The 27,295-nt window shown below is 41.8% G+C and overlaps 1 protein-coding gene across 1 annotated transcript in view; it reads right to left on the bottom strand.

Annotated features, from left to right (window-relative positions):
• Window positions 1-27,295, bottom strand: part of LOC144721133 (acid-sensing ion channel 1-like) — a 117,857-nt gene that overhangs the window by 36,989 nt on the left and 53,573 nt on the right. The window lies entirely within an intron of this gene.

Here is a 27,295-nt window from a genome sequence, read left to right as displayed (position 1 = left end):
TTCTGGATGACTAGACTGGGCATAGACTAATAACTTGTTATTCATGCAGCCATATGCAAGAAAAACTAACGGACACACGATAGGTGTCGATGGGTACTCCTTTAAGCATGAACACTGACACAGATTCATCTCTGAAATGCACTCTAACACAGCGTTTCCCAACTCCAGTCTTCGCTACCAACCATGACAACCAATCTTTTAACATCCATCCTTAAATTCAATCACGCTGCCTATGACCAAATCATACCAGGATGCACTTGATCTTGTCAAATCTAGGACGCTAAACAGAGTTGAGGATGGATAGTTCTTAGATGGGCAATCACCTGAGACTACAAACTGCGGGTCTGCATGATGGACAGCAGAGGGCAAAGTTTGCTTAAATAACCCCCACGATAAGCAAGGCTTGGAGAGGCCCTCATCCAGCAGTGGATTGACAAAGGTCTGTAGTGTACACACATGCATATTGCATGCACATGATGGCTGGTAATATGGGGCGGCGTGGGGGTGAGGGGGGGTTGCGAGGATGGGAGTTGAGAAACGCGGCTCTCAAGTGCAGTGAAATGTTTTTGAAGAGTGCAGTGTTGGTGCTGAAATATCTTCAATGTGAGCCCATTTGAAGTTCTGCTGACATGAAGAGTTTCCACGATAGATTGAGCAATGAAGTAATAGGCATACTTTTAATGTCACGTTTCCGCAAAACTTTATGACAGCCCCTCATAACTTTGCCCAGAAGTATTTGCATTGTACTGTGTGAGCTTGGCCAATGCAAAGACTTTCTAAGTATCATTGTGCCCGCAAAAGGCCCCTGGGAGTGTCTGAGTGATTTGAAGGTATTATGCAATGTGCAGGAAAAGCGCATCAACTTTGGTTGATGTTGTTTCTTGTAAAAAAAATGTTTCCCGTAATAACAATTTCCAGTTAAGTAAGACTGCAGATGGACCAAGCAGTGCTCCACTCTTCACTGTATGTACCGGTGAGCTGTAAAAATACATTACATAAATGCACCTTTTAGAATGAATCTATTTGTAGAAGTGAAGAGACTTCAAGGAACAATTCCATGTCTTTACAATCCCCTTGATTCATTCAGCACATGAATCCCCCTCTTCTTGGGTTCTTGCTTCAGACATAACCATTTGTGCTGAATGAAGTGTGAAATTACAGATTTTTTCTCAAATGAAATTCTCAGTGGGCTTTCCAACCCATCTGTCACTTGCGCCTAAGGGCAACTTTGAGCCAAGCCGAGTGAGTTGAACAACTTTCCATCCGTGTCTTGCGCAAACATTTATTTTAAAATCCACACATGAACTGGCCCAGAAAACAAGTTGTGTGTGCTGTCCGAGGAAGATTATCAGCTCCTGTTGTTTTTCTGTTGCATAGGATCAAATTTGATCCCCTCTTGTTGTCCAGATAAGCGTGCCGTGCTGCACACGTGGCTATCTGTGCAAGTTATACCCCCATTGATAGACGCTGAGCTCCCGTTGTCAGGCGGCACAACTGCGGCAGCGCACGGCGCTCAGGGATAATTGTAAAAGTGACACTCATGACAGATGCCTTTGTCCTTTTTAGATTGAGCAATCTTGGAGCAATGGGCCCGAATTTCGCTCTGTGAACAGATCGTCTGGTGTACGCGTGCAATACCTCAAATGTGACCTGAATTAAGCAGAGTGCAGGAGCACCGGGCAGCGCTCACGTCCGAATTTAAATTCCGGTCACGTCGTCCTCGGGCAGCGGTTCACAACCCGGTGATTGTAGACCCCCTTACAGCTGCGTGAAAAGCTAATCAGCCTGCGGGCGGTCCGCAAGGTCCCAAGGTACGCCAATGAAAAACGACAACTAATAGAGGCCAATTGACATTGGGAGGCAAAATATCATCCTGTAAAATACGTAAGGCCAGGGTAAGCAGTTTGACATTTGGGTGTCTTTGAGGATGGTACTTTATGGATTTTAGAGAACACGCAGGGGTAACTGCTATGGTCATCAAGACAGCTAGAGTGTTTAAAGATTCCTATATCTGCCAGTATGTGCGTGTCCGACACTGAGCAAAGCAGCTTATGTGCCAATCAACAACACATCATTCTAAGGGTGACTGTAAGTCATGGTCTTACTGGGCCACTGCAACTCATACAAGACGTCTTCTTGTTCTGGCTGCCTAAGCTGCAATTTTGGTCATGTCTAGATGCATTGTTGAGTTGTAACCTGAGGCTCTTGTGAATTTCACTATTTGACAGCCATGATTAATGCAGCACTGTTTTCAGAAAGCATTTTAAATGTTACGGTGACAAATATTTCCATACAAATAAATTAAATTAAACAAAATCAGCATGGGATTTCATGCAAGAGTTGCTGTATATAAAAAACAATTATAGAGAATGATCAAATTAATTATGGTTCTCTTAATTCCTGCCCAAATAGAAGATTCACAACCACCAGGTATACATTTGCTTTTAACAACATTCTCCCTGTTGTGAAAATCCTGAAATATCTTCATGTATTTACACGTATTTAAAAGAGTAAGAAGATAAACGTGGTTACCCACTCCATTGAAAATGGAGCAATGCTTTTACTTGTTTACAGCTCTAAACCAGTGGTAGATATACTACACAACGATGGGAAATGCTAGCCTCCCCATATCACAAGACACCGCTGAATTCCCCACAAAGCAGCACTCATTTTATAAACCGCAGAGGGATGAGGACCTAAGTTTACCGCCGACCAGGATATGAACTTACTACCTTGTGCCCTCTACCACTGCGACACCTGGCCAGTTAAAACGGTGGTGCTAAACATGAAAAAGGGTGGTGCTAAAAATAACATTAAATAAAAAAGAGATTACCACCCAGGACATCTCAATCCTACACTCTGTGATCGTAGCCACAGCAGGGCCGACCGCTCTTTTAGGCACCGGATGGTGTCCCCCCTCTGGGTCACTTCACAGCGGAGGCCTGGAGGCAGAGCGCCAGGCTGAGGGAGGCAGCCAGGTTTCGGCGCCTAGCAGAGGTCGCAACCGGGTACCCGATACCCGTACCCTACCCGCTACCCGGCTACCCGTACCCGGCCGGGTACGGGTAGGCCGTGAGTCACTGGTGAGTCACCGTTTGTTACTCATTTCGGGTAGGGTACGGGTAGGAAACGGGTACCCGTACCCGGCCGCGTGACATATTTCCAAAAACTCCCAAAATAAAGAGAACTCGAGAGATAAACGACCTGAGGATGTAACAAATCAAGGCATGCTAAATGCAGTCACAGTAGAAAAGGTTAAGTAAGAATACCAGTTGAGGTGTAGAAGAGATTAGGAAAGGAAAGGGCTTTTACACTGACTAGCAGAGGTCGCAATCGGGTACCCGATACCCGTACCCTACCCGATACCCGGTTACCCGTACCCGGCCGGGTACGGGTACGGGTTTGTGACCCTGGTACGGCCGGGTACGGGTAAGGAATCAAAACCCGTTTGCGACCTCTGGCACCTAGGCATGAAACCGAGAGCAACGCCTCGCTTCATTATCAGCGGGGCCCCCGTGACACTCTCCCTGGTGGAGCGAAAGCGCATCATCGAGTCTTATTCAAAAAAGCTTAATCAAATAACACACACACACACCATCTGCCCCAGTGCGAGAAAAAATGAGGAAAGACAACCATCACAAGGCGAGGCAGCTAATTCTATATATTAAATACAAATGAAGCCCAGTTGCCTGTGGTGACGTAAGGAATATGAATATATTCTATTCTCACACGAACCGAAGAATGAGATCATGTCATAAACCATATGTAAAACATAATTATTGTTGCATATTAAACATCGTAATAATGTGTAAAGCAATAATACATTTGTGTAATTTTAATATGTGCGTATTATGATTGACAGCATGGACTGCAGTAGTTTATTTAATGTGATTGAATGCGCTTTTCAATGTAAAAATAAACTCGGCTGCTCTTGAAGAACAAGACTCATTTTAAGTTGGGGGATTGCATATTCTTGTACAGTATTTTTTTATTCATATGTTATACTAATTTTGGAAAGGAATTGCACTTAACATTAAATATTGTCATATGCAGGATGAAATTGGGTGAATAAACAAATAAATAAGCAATATATTAGTCATACTTCTCATAATATCAACATAATACCAGCCTCCTCATTCTCAGTCTCATTCGAGCCCAAATAACTACAATAACCAGGCAATGTTTTGTGCTTTCATTGTGTCAGTAAACATCATGGGAATAAACAACATCAATTTATTTTAGATATCTTTCCCTATAAAATATAATTGACGTGTAACCATCATTACTGACCACAGGCAACAACCATTACATTTCATTTGGTACCGTTCGATATATATAAAAAAAATCCTTACCGAAGCATTTTGCTGTTGTAAATTGTGGCAGGCTAAAAGCTGCACCATTTTGTAAATATATTACGGTAACGAGAGGCATTCTAATACGCTCTTTGATAGATGTGCACAAATTAATCACAGGTGCTTAATGCAAGTAACGTTTAATTGCCACATGCAGGTAATACATGTGTGTGTGTGTCCCTTCAAGGCTAAGTAAGCATCAATTGACAGCGGTAAAAAAATGCGATCTTAATGTACACAACAAATTGAATTAACTACATTTCAGCCAACACTTTTTGGCTGATCAGTACAGCTACGAAGGCAATTTGGAACCATAACTTTTTAACATTGCTTCACTTAAGTCGAACCCACTGCAGTGTTTGGCGAGCGGTCTTCCAATCTTGATTAAACTTCCAAATGAGTCACATTTTGCCGAAGGAATACACCTCACAATGTTGGGAAAGAGGTCAAGAGGAAGAAAGATGCTGCTTGGTGACGTTAAGACAGAAGGGTGGGATGGTGAGGGAGGAACGTGCAGTGAGATGAAGAAGAAAGCTCAAGGCTGGACAGGATGGAGGCAGATTCAGCCAAAGATCTGCCATTGGGCTGAGGCCTGAAGACACCACTTCCCACGCGGCGAGAGTAAAGATGTACTTCCGATTTAAAGCTTTCGTGACTGCAGGGATTCATATTCTTGCTTCTTTCGGTAAAGTCACGTAGAATGTGCATATCAAGAGGTATGCACATTCTTTTGTTAAGGCGCTCTTCTTCCACATCCAACCCAGCTTATATATAAGCTCCAAGCTTGGCAGTGTCTCATTCTTCACCTGAAGACGGCCGCTTGCGTTGTAGCCGAAACGTCGTGAGAATTGTTTTATTATGTTTTATTTTTTATTATTTTATTACTTCCCTGCTACGTGACTTTACCGAAAGAACCAAGAAGATAAAGATGTACTATTGTGCTGTCCAGAAATGAACATACGTGTGACCTGTGTAATTACTATAACATTACCATGGTTTATGGAAATCCAGCACTGGGTCCTTGGCTTGTGTGTTTTCCCCAATTGGTATCAAATGGTTTCCGCTTGGGTTTTTGTTATTTACCAGGTGCATTACAAAGAAGAAACTATAAAAATGTACGAATTTTGCCTTAAAACCTAACAATACTGACAGGACACATTTGCCTCAGTATTATGATTCATATAAACGGTGAACATTCCTGCCGTTTTCCATGTAAAATACATTTAAATATTTACACTCTATTGCCCTGAAGCGTATAACTAAATATGAACTGCTCAGCATTCAAGATGGAACACATCAACAATGCTATACAGTGCGTGCTTTCAATAACATCGACATTATAAAATGTATGCAACTTTAAATAGGTACTGCGCATGATTTTTGTGGGTTTACCGTGGGATGTGGTTGCAGGTCATAATCGTGTGTTGTTTGACACGATGTCTGATGTTGCACTGCACGTGCTTGGAACTACGGGAACTGAATGGTTTCAGAAAACTAAAGAATTCCGTTTGGTCTCTTAAAAAAAAGCTGCCAGCAATGTCGAGCGAAACGTCAGGCATCATGCCGAACATCACGCGATACAACTCAGAGAAGTGTACACAGCCTATGCAATGGCCTGTTTGTTGAAGTGTATATATATATATGTATCTGTAACAAGTAGTGCAAAGGTTAGCACGCTGCACCACGAACCCGGCAATCCGAGTTTGATTCACGCTCACGGCCAACACTAGTGACGATTATCTAAATCGGTCCTGGGCCTCCCCTAGGTTGACTCAGCCTAAAACGAGTACCTGGTGCGATGTGTAAACATTGCCACTCTGGGGAGACAAAGGCCTTCATAGGTGCTCGCTAACAGCACTTGCCCCAATAGTCTGATAAGGTTATAGGAGAGATCTTGCTTTTGTTTGATATAAATGTATACAGGGTGGCCCAAAGGTAATACACTTAGAGTTATTATATATTTTTTAACCAATCATATTGGGTTATTTGAATTATTTGAATTATTTGAACACGTTTCAACTTGACTGCCATTAACATGAATGCATGATGCATGAATTATCATTTGAAATGAATTTGGGACTTTTTTTTTATAATTCCAGATTCTTCTTTAGTGTATATTAAAGCGAATTGAACTCGTTCGTCTTTTGTCACTTTTAATCATAATTTTTAAATGCCATCTGAAGAAGAAGAAAAATAGGTATTAATAATGATAATAAATAAAATATTAATTTAAAGAATAAACCATTTTAATGTTTTAATGCCACTGTGAAAATATTTAAAATCTCCTACGCTGATGATAGGCGTCATCAGCGTTGGAGATGCTCATTTGCACTCAAGCCCGTTGTGCTGGTGTTTCCTCAGGTGTGGACAGAGTATTTTACTCATTGACTACACTGTGGATGCAACCCGTTTCACCTTGCAGACAAATTCACAGTGTAGGTGCGAATGGAAGCATGCACACAGCAGCAGGGCTGTCTCAGAGGTAGTGGCGGCCTTGTGGGTAAATTTTCAGTTTTTTTCCTTTTTCTATTTTCACTTAACAATAAGAGTACTGTAATAATAGATTAGTACGTTTGGTATTCTCGCCATCATTATAGCATAAGACTATCACAATTGCGCTCTATTTCACAGACGTACATAGTTTCTAAGAAGCCGTTAGTTTCACAGCAGGCGGCAAAAATTGCTTTGCGTAATTTCTATTGAGTCATTTGCATATCATTTTCAAAGCATGGCAAATGTTTACCATGACGCTTGCACGCGATGGTATATCTTTAACCTCCACTGTGAAGCAGATGACACGTAGCATTTTACGATTAACACACCCGCAACAATAACTAGGGCGGCCTGCCTGATTCGAATCACGTTCCTCTCTAACAGGCAGCAAATGCGCACCATCGCTGGGCCACGTCACAGCCACTTGTGCGGCCCTGGCCCTACCAGCTCCGAATTGTGAGCCACCACCACTTAGAGGCATCGCCCTGGCCACCGAACATCTTCGCTCTGTGTCTGGTGCAGCCTTAAGAGCCGCATCCTTCAAAGAACAATATTAAGCCCAGCTTTCCCATATGCTTGCTGGCGAATGGCAAAGATCACAAGGCACTCCTCGCGAGAGTGGGCCTTCATGTGCTGCACTGCGGCTAAATTAAACATTATCCCACAAGATGTAAACTATCTCACGGAGCAGCGAGCATCACCATGATGTACAAGCTAAGGGGCACTTTGGGGCAAGGCCCAGTCTTTCAGATAGATGCAACCGAAAAAACACAGCATTGATCTCGATCTTGTAGATTTGTACCGAGCCTGTGTCTCTAGGGCTGTCCAATATGAGTTTGAAGGTCTGCTCATGAGAAAAATAATTTACACTCCAATACGATCTGGATGTATGTAGTATATTAATGTGATCATATCTCAAGATGCTGTAGAGATATAGTGAGTATATTTATTTTATAGAGACAGTGTTAATTCACCTCCCTTAATTGTATAAATTGAGACAATTTGATTCCAGAACAGATTATTTTGTCTCATTTTCATGATTTCTCTTGTGCCGTTTCCATTGTTTCTTTTTTTGACAGTCTCACGTTTACAATTTCGTTTGCTTTGTTAGGCTAAATGTAACGTTAGTATATAATTTCAAATAATCGTCATTTGATGCATTGCTATACGCCTACGTTAGAGTAACTCGTAGGTAGGCCTGTATAGATGTCATTGCAGTGACGATGCCTTGAGATGTACGTCAGTCACACCACAGTGACATCGCTAGATTGCTTCCAAAATCACTTTCAATCTTTGTTTTCTAATTAAATGAAAAGTCACACTCAGGTTGGAGGACGGCACTCAAAGCCTCGGTGCGTGGCTGCACAATGAGTGACATTTTATCCATAGGATGGGTTCCTTGGGAAAACAGCCACAATAAAACATAAGGAGAGGGAGAGTAAGCAGAGGGGGAAATTTCCAACATTGGATTTGTTAACACATTCCTGCGGAGGGAGCTGGTAGGAACGTTGGGTTGCTCGGTCAATGGCCAGGGTCAACGGCGGCGTGGTGTATTCCGCAAATATGGCCGACTGTGAGGGCGGGCACAAGCCGGCGTGAGTAGGTTAAACGTCGAGTTTTATAAGGGCACCACGGGGTGACCAGCCCCTCCCCTCCCCACCCAGCCCCACCCCACCCAGCCCCTCCCCACCCAGCCCCTCCCCACCATCCCCACCCAGCCCCTCCCCACCCTCCCCTCTCCACCCAGCCCTCCCCCTCCCATTTTTGGATGGACGACGGACGGACGCAATAATCCCCTGTGGGCTGGTGGAACCAGGTGGTTCCTACCAGTAGAATTGCCACATCGCCCTGTTTATGTCTCTGGATATAAATATGAAAATACTGACATTGGCTTAAAATGGCAACAGCAGCAACTTGATGCTGAGCTACGCAAACTTGGTTGTTCTCGTTCTTGCTGGACACAAACCAAGGTCGTCTAGCCTGCATTCAACACCAGCAGTGGCCGGCAGATGCTAAGTAATCGAGGAAGGACATATGCAGCTCCTCAATGAGGTTCCTGGTTAAGCTCCCAGCAGGCGGGGGGTGGGGGGCGATGTCGAGCATCATGCTGAAGGACTCCCGGTACAGCTTGAAGGTGCATTGGAGAGATAACACGGCTCGTAGGAGGAGAACGCCGGTGCGTTTGCGCCGGGAGCGATGCCGCTCAGGAGCGCTTCTCAGCCACCGTCTCGTGTGCGCGTCCCCATAATTCACGCGTCGCGTACCAGTTCCCATCAAGGTGCATTAATAACAAAACTCGCCACGCCTCGCACGCCGCACTAATGTAGAAAAAGTATAGAGCGCTACACTTGAACTGGAATGATTTTAGGAATTTGCTGAAATGGCACACGTGTGTGTCTTCGCGACTGCTGCATTAAACATTTTCATTTGATGCAATGACAGGGTAAGGGGAGAGTGTGAGGCCATGTATTCAAATATATACTGCGAATGTATTCGGTGAAGCCCCAACAATCCGAAAAAGTGAAGCCATTTCACTTTGAATGTTACTTTTTAAAATACCTTCTGCGAGTGCAGATAAATATATAATGAAACGCTATTTTTACACCACACATGTCTTGAAATTTTTATTCAAAACCATTTACTTTTAAAAGCGATGTGTCGCATGTGAAGGGTAATCTGTTTTTTTTAAACGAGGAACGGCAATAAAACATGTCAAAAGCAATCTAATGTGAAAAGTTTTTAAAGGAACCTTTGACAATCACAATTATCAACAACAAATATAATAGGCTGGGTGTTTTGCTTGGGGTGTACCATCACATGTCAGCTCGGAATTTTGATTCATCCACATTTTTCACTAAAGGCAGAACAAGTTCTGTGCATTGGATCGACGTAGTGTGGATTATACTGTGATGGTAATTGGGTCAAGGCTTGATCGGTTGATTGGATTCTAGAATTAGAATCTGAATATTGAGAATATGTATCAGCTCCAGGTTGAGCGGTGATGCAGTGGTTCACACTCAACACTATGAACCTAGCTCACCTGAGTTGGATTCCCAGTCACGGCTAACATCAGTAATAACTGGCACAGACCAGCATGAAGTATAGTCAAATAACCCCTATGACTGAAACGGCATAGGGATGCCTTCATCCAGCAGTGGACTGACAAAAGTTGTCAATTATTATGGTCACCGTAGGAAGCAACAATTTATCTCACTAATGGCTTCTGTTTTTGCTATTGTTTGCTTTTAGAATATACAAGAGGCTGGGGGGGGGGGTCAAGATACGAGATTTCTGAATTGATTTTTTTGTTCATGTCTTATTGAGTGGTAGCAGATGCTTTTGTGACTCGTCGCTTTGAAGGCAAGGGTTGGTAGATCACACAGATTAGTGAAACCCACAAGCCTGCTGGGCTGTAAGGTGATGAGTTGACAGCGTACAGGTTAGGTTGGTGAACCCGCATGTATTGACCCTTGACTCTTAACCCCTCGTGTATGTGGACTTTCTCCAGATAACCCTCTTCTGTCCCACAATTCAAAGCACCGTTAAAAATGGTAAAATAATTTACCCAAACATCTCAATGTAGAAGTCTTGAGGTTCACTCAGTGAGGCTTTTACGAGTAAATACATAAATAACATTTTATTATTTAAATAACAACAAAAAATTACTCAAAACCTTTACGTGGTTATTTAAGGTGTAAAGATGTTTCATTATACCATCATCCAAAATGCAACTCGGCTCCTAAAAGGCTTCCCGAAAGAATAGTACCATGGATGCCTCGACAAATGTCAGGACCGCTGGGATCACTGTCGTGTTCGATCGGGAGGAGACGACTTTGATGGAGATACATTTGATTAGGCATGTCGTCCTTTAGCTTTTTGTCGAAATTAAAGTAGCCCTGGTACGTTTTGATCAACCCTCCTATGCTAGATTGTTGTCTAGCCAGCGAATGTTGGTGCAGGCTCTCACCACGTGGTGCAGGCTCTCACCACGTGGTGCAGGCGCTCACCACGTGGTGCAGGCGCTCACCACGTGGTGCAGGCGCTCACCACGTGGTGCAGGCGCTCACCACGTGGTGCAGGCTCTCACCACGTGGTGCAGGCTCTCACCACGTGGTGCAGGCGCTCACCACGTGGTGCTGGCGCTCACCACGTGGTGCAGACGCTCACCACGTGGTGCAGGCTCTCACCACGTGGTGCAGGCTCTCACCACGTGGTGCAGGCTCTCACCACGTGGTGCAGGCTCTCACCACGTGGTGCAGGCTCTCACCACGTGGTGCAGGCTCTCACCACGTGGTGCAGGCTCTCACCACGTGGCCGCCTTGCTGCTTTGTCTGTGGTTCCTCCACACGTCTCTCTCGATCGCTCTCTCTCTCTTCAAGAGTGGATACTGCGCACGTTATAAGTTGAAATTATTATTGTCATTATTATTGCTGTAATTAATCATTAGAATCTGATCCAAATCTATTCAGATAGGATCAACTGAACCGATATAGATCAAATTTGCAAAAACAATGATTGGAACCACTCATTTGGGAATCCGATCATAGTCTTGGCCCAAACCACTTGATCAGGTACAATTGCACCAGAACCATACCCTGCTATTTACAATATAAGTGAAACCACCCTTTTATTTACTACTCACACAACAAAATAAATTACTTGATATTAGATGACCGTAGTTTGGGCAAACAAAGTAAATTAGGTAAACATCTCTGTAAATGTTATGACTTTTAAAATCAATATTTCACATTCACATATGTGGTCATCTTCTTGGTTCTTTCGGTAAAGTCACGTAGAAGGGAAATAATAAAATAATAAAAATAAAACATAATAAAATAATTCTCACGACGTTTCGGCCACAACGCAAGCAGCCGTCCTCAGGTGAAGCGCAGGTAGATATACGCTGCCAAGCCTGGTGGTGTTCATTCAGACGCTGTCTTTCCGACGGACCTGTTCTTCACCTGAGGACGGCTGCTTGCGTTGTGGCCGAAACGTCGTGATAATTATTTTATCATGTTTTATTTTTATTATTTTATTACTTCCCTTCTACGTGACTTTACCAAAAGAACCAAGAAGATGAATCCCTGCAGTCACGAAAGCTTTAAATCGAAATATATGGTCATGTTACCGTTCAGAAATGATGTTATGGTGGGCAGGAGAACAAATTCAAAGCACTATTAAGTTGATCATATGGGAGAATTAAACACCCTCGCAACATGGGAACTGGTCTTGTCGACGCTGCCGTAAATGATCAGCACCGTTATTGTGAGAAGCATAAACACCGCGCCTGCGTCCTGTCGCTTTTCAACTGGAGTGGGCAGTTTGGGCAAGAAAGCCAAGCACGAACGGAGGAGACATGAATCACTGCCGAGAAACACACGCGGACATCTTTAAAGAGCAGCTCAGCCATGCAGCTTGACAACAAAAAACACATTACCTCTGCAAATTCCCCATTATGCAGCAAAACAGCTCGATCATGTTCACAATTTATTTAATTTTGATTAGGGAGAGAAAAAAAAAACCTTTCTATATACACGCAAAACTAGTCTCCGTGTGTTGTATTTTTGAGGAACGTGTGTTGATGACGGTTACATTTTAGACAGCTAGCAGAAATGCATTTACAGAATATTAAAGACTGATGCTGCATGTGGGCTGTTATATTATCAGTGAACGATTTTAAATTCAACGCGACTAGAAATTTGTTTGGCCCTCCTCCGTCTGCGTGTGATTGTTTGTGTCCATGTGTTGGGTGTGAAGATGGGGAGCGATGGCGCAGCGGTTAACACTCGGACGCTACAAGTCTGGCGACCCGAGTTTGATTCCCGCTCACGACCATCACCAGTGACGATTATCTGAGCCGGTCCTGTGCATCCACTAGGTCTACTCAGTCTCAAATGAGTACCTGGTGCGGTGTGTAAACATCGCTATTGTGGAGACAAATGCAGTCACATGTGGTACTGGCCACCCACCCTAGCATGTACTGTGCTGGCCTTCATATTTGCTAGCTAATAGCATTTGCTCCATCAGCCTGTTAAGGCTATACGGGGGATCTTTGTCTTTGGTACGGAGATGACACTAATTGTGGCCATCTTCCAACTCATTTCCGATAGTGACCTAGTCAACATAAATGTGAAAATCATTAGAATTTAATGCTATTGAAGGCCATTATAAGTTTGTTTGATAAATACCAAAAGTGTTATTTTAGCAGCTTTTCAAATTATTTGTTATGATTGAACCCTCTAAATATAAAACATGTGTAGATAAAAACTACAAATGTTTTCAAGTTGGTGGATATGTACCCTAAAAGTCAGAAAAATACAGTTTTTTTTTATTGGATACCAATCGCAGTATCATTAAATAGAGGCAGAAATATAAATGCAAATATAAATTAGATGAATAAAATTAACATTAAAATCTTTAATTGAATTTTAAAATAATTAACACAAAGCAAAATCACTTTTTAATAATTCACAAAGTGGCAGACTGCTCGCTAAATCAAAATAAATTTAATATCGTCCCCAAAGATCGAGCTACAAAATGATATATAATTTAAATGCAAAACACTCTCAAATTAAAATAATTATTTAAAAATTAGGGATCGTCTGCACACTCAGACACACGTGAAAAAAGTCTCATTAAACAGAATTCACGTGGAAATAAATATTTTAAATAACACTACCATATGCATGCATTTTATGTATATTATAGGATGTGAATTTTATTGTTCTGGCCTAAAATACACCAAACCACAATGAACACTATTGTACATGTGCACAGGTGATATACGAATTCTACGAGGGAAAATAACACACGAAAAGCAAATGGAAATGCCAGCAGTAATTATAAAAAGCATGGCCTTGATAAATATGCAAAGAATTAGATTAAGGGAGTGAACTATTGTTTATAGTGCTATTCTTCGCCAATCTCACGCTCGCTTATTTTTCCACATTGAACATATCCAATTAACGAATGACGAACCATGAGCGCCAGAGTCAAATTTTATTGCATGCTGTCCTAGAGGGTGCTTTTACGCAAATTGTTTGAAACAACCATACTGTCCTATGAAGACCGCTGGATGCATTGTTCAGGGTGATTGCTGTTACTGCAATCATATACGATGTACAAAACATTTTGTTTACCGTAAATACGAGCAGACTCTAATGTTAAGAGGTATGAATTTGGTTTGAAGCTTTCGTGACTGCAGGAATCCATACTCTATGATAAAATAAAAATAGTTTTCTTTTATTATTTTTCTACCTACGTGACTTTACCGAAAGAACCAAAGAGTATTAATTTGGTGTTTTTCTTTTCCCCCCATGTTCCATTAGAAAATAATGAAGTAATAATGGGAACGTTTACAATGTTCCAGTATTTACCAACTGTAGAACCACAATTAATAACACAAGCTGGCAGGACAATCCATTGAAGGAGCCTATATTTTGTCAAAGCATTCGCCTATACAAAGAAACAACCATAATAAACACGAACGAATACACGAATGTAAAATTACGATCGGTGTGCAAACGCGCACCCACATTGACACGTTCAAATGCACGCACCCCAATCACACTGTTACATATTTCAACAACACAAACATTTTTACAAAAGTATTTCGTTACCAATATTGGCCAAACACCATGCCAATATCTGTATAGGTATTGGAACGCTGAGTGGTAGGTTACTTTGCAATTGGTTCAGTGGTTTCGTGGTATTTCTGTGGAAGCATTTGAAGTATCATGGGATGGACAGGTGAATGGCAAGACGCACGGTAATCTTTCGCAGGCACAGCAGTAAGTAGCTGATTGGATCCCTTAATAACAGAGAACAATACACACACAGAAGGTCGCAGCAGCATCGATTGATCCGTCGGGCAAAAAATACATCAGCAACATGACATAAGGAATGAATAGTTGGACACTTAACAGCAGTGGAGAGGTGGAGAGAGCAATAACTGGTTGTTCACAACTGGAGAGGTGGCCTCTGTTTCCAAACAAAAACAATAGATTTGGAAGGAGCGATATTTTTTGCTGCCCCCGTCATTGCACACGTGCGAAACGTCAATGAAGCGTGCAATATGAAAAATGCATGGGAGACATTTGGAAGACGAACAGAAGTTCATAAAAAGAGCATCGTAACTAACTTGATATATATTCAGTAATAAAAATGAATACCCCAACCAACCTTGGTGGCGGTCCCATTTCTGGGCGAGGCAGCATCTGGTTGGCTGTGACACGGCGCAAATTTTTTTTTTACCAGGTGGTGCGTAAAAAATGGATGTGATAGGTCCCACTTCTCTGCCATGGCCTTGTAAAGGACAGAAAAAATGTGTCTCCATCTGCCTTCCTATCTACCATTAAACGTCCTACATTATGAGCTGTGCTACTTAATGCCTAACTCTAAAAAAAACCTGACGAAGCATTTCTCTTTCTTTAAAAATAATAATTAAATTATCAAAATAATTCGATGCACGCAAATGGAATCTCTAAATAGACATGAGTTAGTGCTTTGCATATGTGCGCATGCATGTGTGGCCAGTGGTGCACACAATCCACAGCGGCACTAACACACACAAAGCCTACGCTTTGTGAAGCTATTCTAGCCATCGTTTTACCACTTTCTGGTGGAATCATGGCCGTTTCCGCACAGCATCATACCAATTCTGCACTTTGCAATTTTTTTTGCGAGCGATTCCAAGCAAAAAAAAAAATAACCCGTAAAAACAAAGTTTTTCACTATAAATCCTTTATATGCGTGTTCAATGGGCCACAACCCAGCCCACATTGGTCTTTAAAACGGGCGGCTAGAGTCCTCTCGTCCTCTGGCTTGAGATGGCTGCCACCTATGGGTCAGATGATTGTCTGCCAGCATTAAGTAATTGGTAATTAAATATTTTAAAAAAATTCCCTAAACAGTGTAAAATTTTGGAAAAAAAATTTCACGAAAATTAATTGTCACGCACAACGAGTCTGTGTGCAAAATGTCAGCTCGATTGGATCACGGGAAGTGTGTTAAAAAACGACCGAAAGATTTGCACAGTCGTAAGCACGCAAGCAAGCAAACTTAATATAAAGGATTTAAAAATGCACCCATTTTGCCACTGCTCATGTGCTATTACGAAATTTACTCAAAGTGGACGGGGGTTATCGTGGAGCCAACCATGGAAAAAGTTTACGAACATTACACGAACACCTCTGCCGATATGCAGAGTTACGTCGATCACACTTTGGGGTCGTGGTTTCGCGCAGGGAGTCCTGAGATTGCACGGTGACGCACGCTTGTTTCCTCCGCAAATATTTCGGGTAGAGTTTTAGTAAACCTATCGGAAAGCGGCAGATTGCAGTCACGTATGCACACGAAGCAGTCGGACGGTGGTAGCCATGAAGACAAAGAGGTCGTGGACAGTGGCAGTGCTAACCGCTGCACTACCAACTCTTAGGTTTTTTCGGTAAAGTCAAGTATGTATAAATAAATAATAAAATATTAATAGAAATACAATTTATATTATTATTAAAATTAATAATAAGAAATAATAGAAATAAAATATATATTAATATTTTTTTATTTTTTATCTAGGTGACTTTACCGAAAAAAACCCTAAGAGTATGAATCCTTGCAGTCACGAAAGCTTCAAATCTATAACTCGACGACCTCGTTGACGATTATCTGAACCGGTTCTGGGTCTCCTCTCGGTGGACTCAGCCTCAAAGGAGCACCTGGTGCGGTGTGTCAACATCGCCACTCAGGAGACAAAGCCGGCTGGGCGTAGTGCTGCCCACCCAACCCCTCGTGTGCTCTGATGCCCTTCAAAGGTGCTCGCTGACAGCACTTGCCCCAACATATTCTTAGGTTTTTTCGGTAAAGTCACGTAGGTTAAACTTTTAAATTAAAATTAATAAAAGTAAAATAAAATAAAAAATCACGACGTTTCGGAGGCAACACAAGCTTCCGTCTTCAGGTGGAACCGTCACAGCCACGACAGCTGTATCAAGTAAAGGAGAGATTGCCCCAACAGTCTGTTAAAACATAATAAAATAATTCTCACGACGTTTCGGCCACAACGCAAGCAGCCGTCCTCAGGTGAAGAACAGGTCTGTCGAGAAGACAGACTGTCTTCTCGACAGACCTGTTCTTCACCGTCGTGAGAATTATTTTATTTTGTTTTATTTTTTATTTTATTATTTCCATTCTACGTGACTTTACCGAAAGAACCAAGAAGACGTTGCCCCTTTTTGCTGTGGGTGCTGATATATTGTTGCTGCTGATGACGTTAAGAATGATGATGCAGAAGAGTTGTTGTTCCCTGGAAAGGTTCGCCAAGTATAACAAACTCAATTCACGAGTTTTGCATGCAGCAGTAATATGCAGAAAAATATGCAGAGAAATCGACCGTTAGAGGGAATAACGCTCACATATCGATACAAAGAGTTTCAAGAACCCACGTGTAGTGTTTTCTCTTGGCGAGAGGGTTTGGGAATTTAATACATACCCATATAATTCACCAACCCATGCCTGCAAACTGATGTGTTGCATTCGTCATGCACACACCACACCGGAACCAATTTAAGGGTGAGCCAACCTTGGAGATGATCAGAACAGGTTTTTCATACAAATCACTACTGACGATAGCCACGGCCTTATGCTATGTGCGTAGGTTGCAGGTGCACATCGGCATTCAAGCACTCAAGAGGCAAGGATTGATATTCTTAGGTTTTTTCGGTAAAGTCACGTAGGTAAAAACATGAAAAAGTAAAATAAAATAAAAATAAAAATCACGACGTCTCGGAAACGTCGTGATTTTTATTTTATTTTACTTTTTAATGTTTTTACCTACGTGACTTTACCGAAAAAACCTAAGAATATGAATCATTGCAGTCACGAAAGCTTCAAATCTAGAATTAAGGTAAGGATTGGTGGATCACCACGGGATATGAGTCGGTGGATCATTATCAGCGACTGTAGCATAATTATTGTAATCACGACCACGATTGTCATTGTCCTTTTCATCCATTACCATCATCATTCCAATCATCATAAGCATCACTATCATCTTCATCATTGCTGCTGCAACATCATATTCGTCATTATCGCAATCGTCATTGTTTTCACATTGTGCTCAGCTTTCTCTGGCTGAATGCTCCAACTCGGTGGAGGGTGTCACACGCACACACACAAATTAGCACGTGCGTGTGTGTATATTGATGTGTGAGATAGATGTTGCATGATTGGTCAGCTCAGTGCATTAGCAAGATAGGCACGATGATGTCATCGTACCCCCACCTACTGATTGGCCGTGAGGTGTTGCGTGAAATGAAGCTTCCTTATTCAGCACAGAAAATCTGGCCAAAAAATGTGCACGTGAATTTGATGGAATCACATTTTGCTAAATATTTACCTATTATCAGAAATTCGCAAAAGCTTGAAACCAATTTATTAAAAAAAAGTTGGCCAATATTTTATTTGAGCAACTATATATTATAGTTATTTATCGTAATGGAACATTTATTTATTGTTGGATATATTTTATATGTTGTTTATGTAGGCATAATTTGGAGAACCAATTTATTAAGAACATGCAATTATGATATCTGGTAGTTCTATAAATATCATTACCTAAAGTGATTAAGAGGTAGGTTGTCATATCGATCAGATATGCCAGCCACAGCTACATACATAGTCAAGGGTCATGGTGATTTCCTCATTGTGTTGGATGATTAAATCAGCCTGTAATTTTTTACATCTGCATAGAAACAAACAGATATTGATTTGAAATACAATAACGGAGATAAACGGCCAAATTTAAAGGTGGACACAAACCTGTGTCCAATGCATTAGGAATGTAAGTCACATAATTTTGGAGAGCCTTTAAAAAAAATCTATTGACTTTTATTGAGCTGAAATTGAAATCATAAATATTTAGCAACATTTTTCGAGAAGTTATGCATAAAAATGTGCTCTGGGCTGCCCCTGAATGAGGCTTCCGATCGTCTGCTGGCACACATTTGTAATAACCATCTCAACACTCTCTGCCGGGCCTTAAGATGTAGCACTCATGCATTTTTTATATGTGTACGGTCTTTTTATACATATATATATTTTCACGTGTACCTATACAAACACACACACTCCCTATTCCCTAACAGGCAGCCTCGGGTGTTACGTGTGCACTATTTACTACTGCGTGGCTTGTTATTTTGTTCCATGTTCCATGATATTTGCTTTTATAATTATTTGGAACATTAACTGTGAAAAAAATAGATTTCCCAGGAAAGTGCTGAAAATGTTGTTTAAAAATGTATAAATGATAGCGCAGAACACTAATAATGTAGAATAATTCCCCTGATAAATTATGACTCATTTCATTTATCTTATGCCCGAGGCTTGCTAGGGTTGGTTAGAGATAAACCTTAGCAAAAAATATATAAAAACACAATGTTTCCATGTGGACAAAGCAGTATGTTAATTCCATTAATGTTTTTTGTTAAATTGAAAAACATAAATGACATCTATTAAAAGATGACATGTTGTTGAGCACATTTATTTTTTTACGCGTATGTCCGCTAATGTTTGCAAAAAAAAGTATTAAAAAAATGCACCGGTACGAACACGCACGTAAAATAAAAATTGAAAAAGGCAGAAAAAAATATACGAGGCACAAAATGGGGAGCAGTAAAGGAAATGGAGGAATTTAAAATGAAAAGCAAATGTACTTTAACCGTCTCTGGCAGATAGGCAGGGAGTTCAGGACCCTGTTATTAGGGCCAGTGGACACACTATGTGAGCCAATTCTGCATGTCCCTGCAGGCTGCGTGCTGCCATTAACAATGCAGGCGACCACGCAGCGACAGCCGCAGAAAGAGGGAAGACTCATTAAAATGATAAAAGCAGTCGATAATGGCTCAGCTCATCATTAAGGTTGCCTGCCGTGTGACCGATAAGTTTCAGTATCCCTGAATGTACTGTAATTACCGGCGGCTAAACCCGTTTGGTAATTCGGGCAGCGGTTGGACGGCTGCTCTCTGCGGAGATCATTATTACGCGGTGCTGCATGGTGACGCTTGCGCAATGCCTCCCCAACGGCGAGCGGGTGGTTAGTTCACCTTCCAATCTGCCCTTCTTTACCACTTTATATTTTTTCAAGTACACACCTTTAACTTGTCCACCGTGTATAAAGTACACCTGCCAAATCCCTTTGAAATGCACCGAGCCATTGCACCGGCAGTTTTGAACCTCACTGAAATCGTGGACAATGCGGACACTCTACGGAGAGTGGCACTTTTTTCGTGTGTAATTTTCAAAATGTTATCCCTATTGTGCAATCGCCGTCAATGTCACGAGACGAAGAACCCAGCCGGATCTCTCGCAGAGTGATGCAACCATTCGTTTATCAGAATTGTCCACAGAAGCAGATTTCACAGCGCTACCTATGACGTCCTATCACGTGACCACTAGTTCGACGAAGTTAGAGGGGAGCACTTTCCCACCCGGTTTATATTTGTCGCATGACCAAATTTCACGTGATGCTTTTTAATTCGTGTCGCAATTGGTGACCGGACTGAGACGATCAACTCAATCAATATACCCGAGCACCTAAATTAATTGCAGATGTTTGCCTGAAATCAAATCCAGAATCTCATTCGTGTCAGCTCAGAGCTCTGAGCACTCTGCAAACTATCTAATTGTAAGTGTTTTAATATTCATATTAAACATCAACAATTAATTAAAATGTCACTTAAATAAACTGAACTGTATCATGTTGGTAGTATTGTAATGATACACTCTTCAATATAGTGGGTCCAACCAATACAAAAAATACCGGTCCAAAAAGACCGCACACAAGAACAAATGTTGATTTATGCATTGCACTCACGCAAAACTAAACAAAATATCTCTTATGTAAACTCATATCTAGGCGGTGCACCGTGTTAGCTTTCTATCAAGAAGAGCGCCGATGCATGCCAGCGAACTGCGTTAACAAGTACATGACTGAAACAAAACACATACGAAGCCAAGAGGTACGTTAATAAACGGCAACTGCAATGTTTTGAAAAGAAAAATGACAAGTTATAAAATACATTTCGATTTAAAGCTTTCGGTAAAGTGACGTCGAGGAGACTCTGTCTTCTCGACAGACCTGTTCTCCACCTGAGGACGGCTGCTTGCGTTGTGGCCGAAACGTCGTAAGAATTTTTTATGTTTTATTTTTATTATTTTATTATTTCCATTCTACGTGACTTTACCCAAAGAACCAAGAATATAAAATACATGTTAAGATGGCAAGGCCACATTGTGTGTACATCTCATTAGATTCCTGGGCCAAATAATTTTGCACTCCATTTACATCGCTGCTCTTTTAGAAAATGGCAGAATAATCCACCAGTCAATTCCATGTCTGTATGAGCGGTACAGGTCCACAACAGAATTATGCTGAACACTCGATCGATTGGGTTTCATTTTCCAGAGCACATTAGCCCTAAATAACTTGCCGAATGTCGGATTAAATCATTCTGCACAGATTCCCAAATAATAAAGACTGCCATAAAAATCTGAAACGGGAAGCTGACTTAGGCGTGCCCTTGCAGCCTCTGTGTCACAGTTCCCCCAGCCCACACGCCCTAGCCTTTCAACACTTTGCTGACCTGCTACATCATTAATGTCCTTGCCCACGGAATTTTAATACATCTGATCACAACACCTTCATGTCACGGTGAGGTATGCCAGCAATAATCGTGTCAAGAAAAGTCAGACGCAAACATTATTTTGACACTGTAATGTATTTAAAATATAGTTTTTAATTAGTAGTTAGCCATACATTTCTAAAAGATCGTGACCAATTTATTTCCAGTAAGTCCTGTGCCTTACTGCTGGTGAGCCAACGAATAGTCAATTTAAAGCTTAATGTGTCATTGGGATTGATTACACAATTCTTGCATTGAAGAAATTCTGACTCCTTAAGGCTTTGTTCTTTTAAAAATGAAATTTCCAGCGATGACTGCCTTGTAATTTTTTTTTCTAAAACCCATGAAATAAAATATTAAATGTGCTCCCAATCTCAGTTGATGCACGATGGAACACCACATTCAATTTCAACACCACACCACTAATATAGAACCATATTAGTGCCATGAATACTGGGCATACAAAACGTGATTTGAATATAAAATCCACTTAAGATTTGATTCGCGTCAGTTTTTCTCACGTATTGAATTCGATGTAAAGTTAAAACAATTTAAAATTCCGTCATGCACAAGTTAAATTCGATAGTCTGATATTGGTAACGAGAAAAAGCTGAGAATATTTGCAATTTATTAGAGCGTAATTTTCCCGTGAAATGCACAGGCCCGTGGAGATGGCCTGCTAAGAATAGGAATTAACAGGGTTAAGATCGGCACAGAGAGGAAGGATAATCGCAGGACTTTGGGTCATTAAGGGGCAGGCTAAGAGAGCTTAGAAATGGTTTAAGCCGAACAGCTAAGTACTGATTTCAAGCTGATATGCCAACAATATAAAGTGTCATTCAAATATTAAACACGCTTATGTATGTGGATGATTATGCTATAAGCAAAATCTGCATCAATTTGGTGACTGAGATTTTAAAAGTCTGAACTATACATTTAATTGTCAACGCTCATTCTGTGCGGAAAGTCTTTTGCCACATCTCTGCACCACAACAGCAGCGATGCATATTAGTTTCACTTGTTAGTTTGTATCGGCGAATTAATTCCAAGATGTGCTTGAACGGAAATATTCCTGAGCATCCCGTCCCTAAGCAGCATTGGGACTATGATGCACACAAGAAGAGGCTCCTGCTGCCACTGAAATGCACTTAATTTTGAATCTAGTATCCTCAGGGTGATCGGGCCATATTGCGGGAAACAAACATTTTAGTTGCATCTCTCTGTGTATAACGTTGGATATGTTTAAATATAAATAATAAACATGCACACGTTCATCTCTCTCTCTGAATAATTAGTGTTTTGTCCGATGGCAAAAGGCCTTGTGTACTTCTGCCATGTTTAGTTGTTTACTGAATTTATGTAAAGTAAAACGTGACTAGTTTCAACCTTCTGGGTCTCGTCAGCAGCATCACAGCTGTTCTACTTATTTCATTACCATTATGTTGCGAAATGATATAGGCAGCAGCGGTCGATTTAACATATGTGGCCCATTGGCGCATAATACAGGATGCTTCAAAGAAATGTTAACACTTATATGGGACTATCGTTTTTAATGGAAAAAAGAACGGACAATAAACTGTAACATAACAAATGGATGTTAATAGCTTCAAAAGTCAAAGAATCTCCACTTGTTCGCCATCGTTGTCAACACGTGCCTGGAATCTTCTCCAGGTGGTCTCCAGAGCCCTGAGGCACATTTCTTGTGGTGCTGTTGCAAATTCTCGGAAGTGTTAAAATGTTTTTAGAGCTCCCTGTATAATAGTACTGTGCACAAACATTCATTGTCTAGTGTTGCATAGCATTGCGGTTAAAATACAGTGTGTAGTATTAGTATTTATAGAACATCTGTGCGCAACATAAAACAGCATATATAATGCATGTAATATATATACAATTTATAATGTATTGAAAATAACTAATCAACCTCTTAGTCAATAGACACAAACATTAAGGGTTCGTATTGGTAACCGTGCGGCAAAAATGTAGTGGTGCACAGGTACAAGTTGAATGTACGTGTGTGCGTTATGCACTAAAACAAATACCTTCATGTTGTCAAAGTTAATTTTGTAAAAATATAGTCGATTAGGTGGCTCACCTAAGCTCTGCCTTTCTTGGTATTGTCTGCATGAGTTTTGAGCATCAAAGTTTGACCAAAATAATCCTAAAAAGGTAGAATTAGTCCAACTTTAAGCCTTGTGAAAAAATATTAAATCGTAAGAATAGCGATGCCTTAGTCTGGCCCTTTGTGCGCTACTTCATCATTTTGCGTGTGGCATACATGTGTTCAACTCGGAGGCACTAATTCTTGGAGGCACTTCTTTTACTATACTCACAATCTCCCTTCACACACCCCAAAGTCGCCGAGGCTACACACACCCTCGCCTATACGCAACGCTGGCCGTCTAACACCGATGGCGCTGACCGGTACAGCCAACAACCGTCTAGCAGCGCAATATCAAGCGACGACGACTGCGGCGACCAAGAGAAGAATGGTGACGAAGACGACGATGGACTTGAGCAGCACGACGGGAATCCCACTTGCAGTCAACAGCCCCGAGGTCCCCTACAGGGGCTCCTTTAATACTCTCAGCGTGGCCTGGCTCCGCCCCTGGCCACGCCCCCTTTCTAGAACCTACCAGCGGGTTCTTGGTGTGCCCCTTCTGTGACCTTTCCCCTAGATCGTCCCCTGGTGTATCACGTGGCCTGCTGACGTCAGGACTGCTATAAGCCGCAGATCCCCTTTCCCTGCCAGCAGCCAGCGCTATGCTGCTACATTACTATTCTATGCCACTACACATGTGTAACGACTGCTCATGTCCACACACTCGTGTAAAAGCCCTGCAGTGACTTGTTCATTCCACTGTTAGCAGAAGGGCCTCTACTAGAGGACGCTCGAGAGAGCCACTCCAGAGGGTATTTGGCCTACTCTTCTACGCTGGGCAGACAAATTCGAAGAGGTCAGAGTATCCACACTTTATCCCACCACACATTACCTACCCAGTGACTAACTGGTGCACCCATTTATTAACTATAACTACCTATATTTTAAACTTTACCAGGTAAGTCCCACAGAGCTATATGGCACTTTTTTCAGAAGTGACCTGGCCACAAATGATAGCTCAACGAAGTGGCTTAATCATGCGGAAAAATATAGCGGCCAAATACTCTCAACGCAAAGCCAGATGACGTGGAGAAAAATCCACGAGACCACGGGGAGAACTTGCAAACTCCAAATATACAGACGTCAGGGTTTGCATTGAAACTACAGCCTCCTGGATACTCGGCGATGTAGTTAACTCGCCACCACCGCACCCCTACCGGAATGACAGAGCTGAGGGTATATAAGCACCACGCTTCAATCTGCAGTGCCAGAAAACTGAACCTGGTGAATGCTGGATTGCAAGTCGAGCGTACTAATCATTTCACCACAACAGTATCCCTACTTGTGTATGCATATAATAAAAAAAAATAACAATACAAATGAAGCCATAATAACATGTGACAGACAATTTTTAAAGTTTTGACAGTAATTGACTTGTGGTGCCACACACCAAACTTACAGCAAATTAAAGCAGACTAATGCTGTTTGCTAGAATGCCATACGTAACTTTTTTTCCATCCAAGTCACTTTTCTTTTTACAAATAGCTGCAGTGTTATTTAAAACAATATTTATCAGCCCTTTATGTCTTGAAATGCTTTCAAGAGAAAAATAAACCGTAGCATAAGAGACCATTGGTTTGGTCACAAAATGATGTCCAGAGGTGAAAACTAATCAATAGCATTCAAGATTTGGTTTCTTTCAACAGAAGGCACCACCACCACCCAGACAATTGCGTGCCGATAAACAGCAAGGCCCACGCACCAGTCTCGCCAGAGGCACCCTCTCTCCACGGCACCATCGTACTCACTCACCCTCTCTGGAAACTGGATATCGACAGAGGGTCACGGCTCGTGATGCATATGGGTTCGAAAGCGTCCGCACAAAAGGTTCTCAGTAATTCGATGTTTATGCTCTCGAAGGTCCAGAAAATTGTAGCAGCATTAGTGATGTTTTCAGAGCTCGCAAATTTAACTTGCAAATGGGAAATTACCGTAAAACGCATACTGGTGCAAGAGCCAGTTCGTTTTGCATGCAATTTACATGCTTTAATGCTCTGTTTAAAAAGTTACCTTCTCAAAACACAACACTTAATAGTTATTTTTACAGCCACCAATTTGTGGCTTAGACTGTTGTACAGAACACTGTGCAAATTGGTACATTTTGCAATGTGTATTACTCGGAATAATAATACACAATTAGAATGCAAATCGACTTAGCGTTATGCAACACCAAAACGTTAAAGTTCCAAACAATTTACCCTTGGCTTTTTCTTCAATTGCTACTTGAATTTGGTAATACAAATAATTATTAACCAACTAATTACATTATGTTCCTAAATTATATGCAGATCCAGTGCCGCGGTGGCGAGATGTTATCTCTCTCGCCTGGTATGCAGGAGGTCGTGGGTTCGATCCCGACCCTAACGACTGCATGTTCTCCTCGTGGCCACGTGGATTTTCTCCGGGTCATCCGGTTTTCCCCTCCACATTAACACATTCCTGCGGAGGGAACTGGTAGGAACGTTGGGTTGCTTGGTCAATGGCCAGGGTCAACGGCGGCGTGGTGTATTCCGCAAATATGCCCGACTGTGAGGACGGGTGCAAGCCAGCGTGAGTAGGTTAAACGTTTAAGGGAACCACGGGGTGACCAGCCCCTCCCCACTCAGCCCCACCCCACCCAGCCCCACCCACCCCCCACCCAGCCCCACCCTCCCCTCTCCACCCAGCCCCACCCCTCCCATTTTTGGATGCACGACGGACGGACGGACAGAATAATCCCCTGTGGGCTGGTGTAACCAGGAGGTTCCTACCAGTATAAACATGCGTTCAGAGTACGTCGCTGCTAGAACTTTCCACGTGAAAAGCCACTGCGCGTTGAGCTATCATTCGTGACCAGGTCGCTTCTGCGAAAGAGTTACGTAGCTCAGTGGGCTTTACCTGGTAAAATACAAATAGTTGAGTTTAAGTTTAGTAATGTGCAGTAATACCTGGGACACCATGCAAAACAACACGCTGTGCAAGCTTTACAGCCCAACTTAAAATAATAACTATATAGCTATCTGAGAGAACAGAGGCAATTGAGGGAGTGCACCCACTACTTAGTGGACCAAAAACCAATTTTGCTAATACTGCCCTTCAAAAAGCACCATGCCGTTTTCTAACCTTTTGAGGGCGGCTTGAAACCTTCCATTTTATGTACCGGTGGATGATGCGATAACAGATCTAAAGCTGGTGAATGTAATCACACAGTATTTTTTTTACGACATTCTCTGCGAGATGATCGCTATAAGTGTCACAGGCATTTTCATTACCGGTAATGAATTCCTATAATAATCACACAAAGACAAATAAAACAAATTATGATGTTAAATGCAACCTAACAGACGCACAGTACTGGCAATGCATTCACAGTAGTTCAATGAAATAAATAGATCAGCTTTGTAAGGCTACTGAGGACAGTCTTAGGCTTTCAGGGCTCATATTAAAGGAGCCTTAGAGAACCAATGCTATGACTTCCAGCGGTGAAATCACATATAGTGACTTCACACACTGCAAACTAGAAAATGAGCTGGTTGCAGATGAAATCAATGAGCAACTCTTCAGCCATGGGGGTTTTTTATGGGTTAGGGTACACATTTGCAGAAATAAGCTGTACAATGAAGCTTAACAGATCT

Source organism: Lampetra planeri, chromosome 10, assembly GCF_965212315.1.
Source record: "Lampetra planeri chromosome 10, kcLamPlan1.2.h2, whole genome shotgun sequence".
In the NCBI taxonomy this organism is placed as follows: Eukaryota; Metazoa; Chordata; class Hyperoartia; order Petromyzontiformes; family Petromyzontidae; genus Lampetra; species Lampetra planeri.
This window is presented reverse-complemented; position numbering and strand designations above follow the sequence as displayed.